The sequence below is a fragment of the Sebastes umbrosus genome, chromosome 7 (assembly GCF_015220745.1).
Source record: "Sebastes umbrosus isolate fSebUmb1 chromosome 7, fSebUmb1.pri, whole genome shotgun sequence".
NCBI classification, from domain to species: Eukaryota; Metazoa; Chordata; class Actinopteri; order Perciformes; family Sebastidae; genus Sebastes; species Sebastes umbrosus.
The window spans coordinates 11,497,732-11,504,398 of record NC_051275.1 but is presented as its reverse complement, the minus strand read 5'-3'; positions in this window follow the sequence as shown (position 1 = coordinate 11,504,398).

Below are 6,667 nucleotides of genomic sequence, written 5' to 3'. Positions count from 1 at the left end.
GGAAACTGGAAAACCAAGGACTGCAGATATACAAGCCGTTGTTATGATACGTACGTGAAACAAAGTGACGTTTGACGACCGTTTTCACACCACTCTCTTTCACCACTTAGCTTCATTCCAGATGGCCATGTCCTTGTGATAATATCCGTGTATTGGAATGATCAGATGAGATGCAGATGAAAAATGAGAAGCGTCTTCTGAGTTAATCCTCTTGATTTTACAAATTTGCTTGCTTTCCTCACTTTCGTTTCTCTTCTTGTGCATTGATTTGCAATTCAACATAATAAATTGGCCAAAAAAACTCTGACGCAGGCAAACGCTTACCGACGGCCACAAACTGTCCAACAGCCGACCGTTGGCTTGATGTGTCATGGCCTTTACCACCACCCGTCTCTAGGCTCAATAAAGGGATATTCCTGTACGGCTTATTTAGCAACTACCCACATGAAATAATGAGTCATGATGGGGTCTAATTGCCTCACATACTCTGACACTACGTCAAATATATTCACTTAGTTACTTACTAAACCTTTCTTTCAATTTGTCTCTCCGATTTAATTTAAGAGTGTGTACTCCACTTTATATGTTAATGGAACAATAATATAACTACCAACGCGCACATTAGAAGTGAAATTTGAAAATTGCTAATTTCATCAACAACAATGATGACAAAAACAGTTGCTGATAACATTTTTAGGGCTGCAACTAGATTATTAGATTAGATTAGAAGATTTTTTTCATTGTTGATTAATCTGATGAAAATTTTCTCGATTCATTAATTAGTTGTTTGGTCTATAAAATATCAGAAAATAGTGAAAAAACGACAATTGGTGTTTCCCAAAGATGATCAAATGTCTTGTTTTGTCCACAACTCAAAGACATTCAGTTTTCTGTCATAGAGGAGTAAAGACACCAGAAAATATTCAAATTTAAGAAGCTGGAATCAGACCATTTTGACTTGTTTTTCTTAAGAAATTAGTCAAAGTGATTAATCAATTATCAAAAATAGTTGGCGATTAATTTAATAGTTGACTAATTGATTAATTGTTGCAGCTCTAAAAAAAAATGTCCATGATGAAATGAAGACTTGAACTAAATAAAAGTAGCCTTTGAAATGGGAAGTTGGAACTATGATAAAATGTATTATATATTTTGTCAAAGAATAAAAACTAATCGGTGATGTGGAAGACGGACAAATTAACCAATTACTGTTTTAATACAAATTCAATAACCTGCATGCATCTGCTGGATCACACGTTGCCCCTGATTAGTAAAACAATATCCTCCTCCATCAGACTATACCATCAATTACAACACCCTCCCCCTTCTCTGACCCCTCTTTCCTCCCTTATTATTTCTAGCCAATGTATGAAATCATCTCTTCTGATTGATACAGTTACAGTGATGAAACAAAGTTGAACAGATTCCTGTCATCTGCTTCAACCTCCTCCAGTGGACGCCTGCCAGTCCTGCTGTAAATCAACCGCAGTGGACGAATTCCTTTCTATCGCATTAACTCTCCCCTCTTGTTAGGGGCCAAATATTGCTGATTTACATATGCAATTAGCAGTGCTGAAGGGGCAAATTTCAGCCTGACAATAGTTGTCATGGTCCAAAAGAGTAATGCAATTAGAGCCAATTGTTTAAGCACGCCCGCCCGATTCAATTACTCACGTGCAGCTGACAATCAGTGTCTGCCTGTTTGAGATGCACGACTAATGAATGACATCAGGACATGCTGCCACCTTGCATTACTGCACGCCTGACTTTCCACAGACACGGCCGTCAAAATAACACCAGATTCCTTTTAAGTAACAAGTGAAGAAATATTTTCACATTAGCAAAAAATATTCCAGTGATGAGTTAAACAAAAAGATTCACATATTCTTTGATGTTTTTTAGTTGACTGTAATTTTCCTTCTTGAATGTGTAACATGATCGAGTAAATGAGTACAGAAGTTTCATTTCATGTTACATCCAGAAGGCTTTTATTATAGACTGTTTTACAGTTCTACATTGCAAGAAGGAAATAAAAGTCTTTGCTAAATAAGTGTTCTTGCTCGCCACCAACGTATAAAAGGAGGTAATAAAAAGTAAGAATACTTAGAAGAGACTGAAGCCTCCACGGAGCATGCTGAGCTCATTGTTTTTCATCTTTTGCACCAAGTTCAGAAAGTTCAAGTCGCACAGCTTCAAACAGCCTGAGATCATAGAGGGATGACATTTTATTAAAAGCAGGGAGGATCTGTTTGTAAGAACTGCACAGATTTAATAAAGTAGGTAAATAATTCATGAATCTTACATATTACAAGCCTGAAATGTACAGTATGTCGTTTTGTTTGGCATATTCAGCTGATTTTTGAAGGTAATCTGATATTTTTTATAAAGAATAAATGAGATCAGCATCTTACTAAACCTGCAACAGTGTACCTTTTATAATAATATTTATATTTCATACAAGCATTGGCTGCTTATCTCAAGGGTTTTGATGCTCTACTAGAGACAGTGGCTGCTGGTTCAACTGGGAAAAACAAAAATTTAAACTAACATTTTAGTATTTTCAAAAAACGTTTCTATCACTTCTGCGTCCAGCCTTTGACATGGTCTAACACACTAACGTAAGAGTTAGGGGTGTCCTCGACCAAAGAAATTCTTAGTCGACTAACACTCAATTTATTGACTAATTGATTTAATCAACAGATCTGTAAAACTGAGTTTCTCCACAAACAATCACACAAAAGCACCACTTTAAATCTTGTGTTTATCAAAGATGTGCTCATACATTTATTGGTAATAAGTCATTCAGCATGAAAAAAGGCATAAAAAATGACTAATCAACTAAAGAAATCTTATTCAACTAAGACCAAAATGACCGATTAGTTGACTAATCGACTAAGAGGTGCAGCCCCAGTAAGAATATTGATACAGAAGATCAGTCCTTCCCTCTGGTACAAAGTCTGTTTACCAGATCAACTTGCCATCAAGTTGTAAAAGAAAATGTACCGCTTTTTTAAAAGCAATAATTAGCAAACACTAGAAAAAGTCTCAAACCCATTAACTGTATGTACAGTAGGTACTGTATATTAGATGGGTGGATAGAGGACATTTACTGGAGCATTAGTTAAACTTTGAGGCATTTGCGCTTTATTATTTAGTATTTTTCTATCGTATGCTAATTGCATTATTCTGAACTACTGAACATCTCAACGGGATATATTTAATGTCACAAAATGTACTTACATACTTTAATTAGGGGAGGTAATGCCACAATGTACAAGCAAAAATCCTGCAGTCAAATTCTTACTTGAGTGAAAGCTCAGAAATATTACTAAATTATACTTCACGTATGAAAGTAAGTAAGTAATAGTTATGCTGCATAATGGCCCCCTTAAGTGTTATATTATTATGTATAAATATATTATACTGTGTTATTTTTACTGATACATGACCATGTAAGCAACAGTTTAATGTTGTAGCTGCTTGACAAGGAGCTGATTTAAAGTACTTTATATACTGTTAACTTGTTTATTTAAATGTAGTATTGATACTTTTATTTAAATAAAAGATCAGAATAATTCTTCCATCACAGATATTGGATGGTCTGTCACTTTATTCAGGAAAAAGTCAATTTGTTTATTCAAATAGCAGCAAAAATGACCACATTTGTGAGTCCTTTTTTTTTTAAGTGTTACCTTTTCAAACCTGAGGAGCAACCTTGTTGCCAATAAATGTCAGCTTTGTGTCAGGACAGCTTGGCCCGGCAACAAAACATCAATTGTTTCCAATTGGCAGAATTTCCTTCCTTCAGCCGTGGCTGCGGCCAATCAGAGGCCGGCTTGGTGGAACAGAGCACGTTCACCGTGGCAACCGCTCCACTCTACCTCTGCTCACTGACACTTCTCCATGGATGCATTATGCACTCCTCACACCGTCCTCTCTGTCTCCGTCAGATGGTCAACATAACACCCACCGGTGAAGTGAAACCGGCCGTTGCTGTGGCTCAGGGTGAGGTAAATCCTGAGCCGAGCAGAGGAGGGGGATTGTGTGTGTTTTACATACTACATCCTGCTTTTGGAAAACCATTTCCCCAATAAACCAGGGCTAATATTCCACATTAGGAGGTGAGGTTATCTCAGAGGTTGAGGGTGGTGTCTCCAAATGAGTGAGACATGAGACAATCTGCGAGCTTGTGCGAGGCAACGTCCTCTGCCTATAGCAGCAGCTTGTCGGGGGAGGCACTGATATTTGAGCCACTGCACAGATGTGGGAATACAGCTCAAGACAAGTGTGGGTGGTGCTGTGTGTGTCTCAATGCAGCTGGGTTAAAAGACAAACCACACTTATTTGAGTAACCCTTCCCTGACCGCGTTACAGCAAACACACAGAGATACTAAACATGCAGACCCCCAGTGGAGAGACCTGCTTGACACAGAGCTGAATGTGTTTACTCCTCTATACTCTTTGAAACGACAGTGTTGCCATTAGAGGCTCAGAGAGATGGGAAGCCATGTTTAGAGGATAATCTTGGCCGGACCATCTGGTCAAGATTTTCTCTCTTTTCTCTGGATTTCCTCTTTTTCCCCATCAAAGGATGCAAAAAAAATGTCTTTTTGTAGTCTTAAAATGCAACTGAAGAGTCACATGGATTTGATTTTACGTCTTCAAATGGATAATTGAGCAGCATTTGTAGCAGAAAGGGGCAAAGGCTTGTGCAGCATCCCTAGCCAGCGGTGAACTACATAATCTATACTTATACTATTACTGATCACTTCCAGTTGCTTCTGCCCATCTGGATGCTTCAGCAATCCCATTGCCCTCCCAGTATAATCGCTGTTGACACAGGAAATTTAATCTAGATATCTTGGTGATGATGAAAGTGGTTGTAATAGGATTAAACTGGGCTTGACAGGAGTGTGACATCGCTACTGCAGGGCATTACTCCCTGAGTACAACACTGAATTATACTGTTGGTAGTATGCAACCTGCTGCGTATTTACCGTGTGTCCAGGACTGAAGAAAATAGTCTATTCAAGTCATTTAAAAAAAAAAAAGGAAAGACATGTATATTTTCCCAAATTAAACATAAAAAAGCAGCTGTTAAAATAAGTATGAGTATTTGCAAGTTTAAACTATTTAAGTACAAATCATGTAAACCTTTACTATTTTTAAATGCAGGCTATATAGTTTTAGATTTTTAGTATTTTACCCACCCACTGCTTTCCATTCGCCTATGTACTGTTTAAAAATAACACCTAGCGCTCTTTAAATTTGCTTATGATGTATAATCCATATCAGTGATATCAAGTTTGCATTAATTTATCATACTCTTACATGATTGTTGCCACTTAAGAATAGATTCATTTTAGAAGTTTGCCACACATAACTACCATTTAGTATATAATTATTGATTTAACTTCCTTGTCTCCTATCTTAATTTGTGAATATTTTTTTGTCTTTGTACACTTTATTGTTACTATTTATGTTTATAGTATTTAATATATTATATTTCAATTTCAATTTTTTTATGCTTCAATTTGTGTATCGTAGGCACTCATAATACATTCTCGTTTTTTAAAGCTACTACGAGGAACTTTCACTTTTTGTTGATTTTGGCGGTGGACAAAAGCGGCAGTGTTTCTGAGCACCAGAGTCCGTTTAAAAACCTCTCATTTTATTGTAGCAGGGTCTGACAGTCTGACCCGCTCAGTCCTGTATCTGGTTCTCCTGTGCCTCCCTTCACCTCCAGTGGGCCTAGCAATACGGCCTGGGCCTCCAGCAGCGTGTTGTTGGTGTTGGCTCCTAGCGGGGACCGGCGGAGCAGCGAGACAAAGCTCTGCTCCTGGTAGGAGGAGGCGCCATGGAGCTCTCCTTCCGCCGGAGCTCCGACTGTAGGGCGGCAGCGAAGCCGGATCTGGGTCTGTCCGCAGTGGGCTTGTCGCTGCCGGAAGCCCCGTTAGAGTCGCCTAATTTCGTACGGAATCTGACCCAATGACACCAATGACAAGCATTAAGAATAACTATATAGAAATAGACAATGTTGTGGCTGATGGTCTCATTTACTTATGTCAGCCATATAGAGGCGTCGGTATTAAATTGAGACTGTTTCATAACCAGTTAAAAGTTACTGTTACAAATCCATTCTTGTACATCTGCTGCTGCAGTTGATTTTATCTGATCTGATTTAACTTTGACAAAAAAAACAAGTTTCAAGAGTCTTCTAGTAGAATTTCACACTGTAGAGAAATGAATGGAAACTAATTGTATGCCTTGAACAGAAAGCAAAAACCGTCAACATTTCTAAGACGCAGTAGCACGGTTTGTAAAAAGATTAGTCGTGAAACAATTTGTGGTAAAAGAGTTTGAACATGCCAAAACATTGATATGAATCTTTATATGAATGTTTAAATGTTAAATAAAAATGAATAGAGGCAAAACTGTGTGTATATTTTTTGAAGATTTTGGGCCTCTTTTCTGTCATTTTTGGATTATGTTTTTGTTCTGAGGATTTGTAGTCATTATGTGCCAATCTAAAATACAAAGTCTATGGATTTTTCCTTCACTTTTCTTGATTCTTATTGTTATAATAATAACACTAGAATAAAAATACAAACTTGTATATTGATCAAAGTGTAAAACTAATTTGCTGCTTTGCTGTTTTGCCATCATA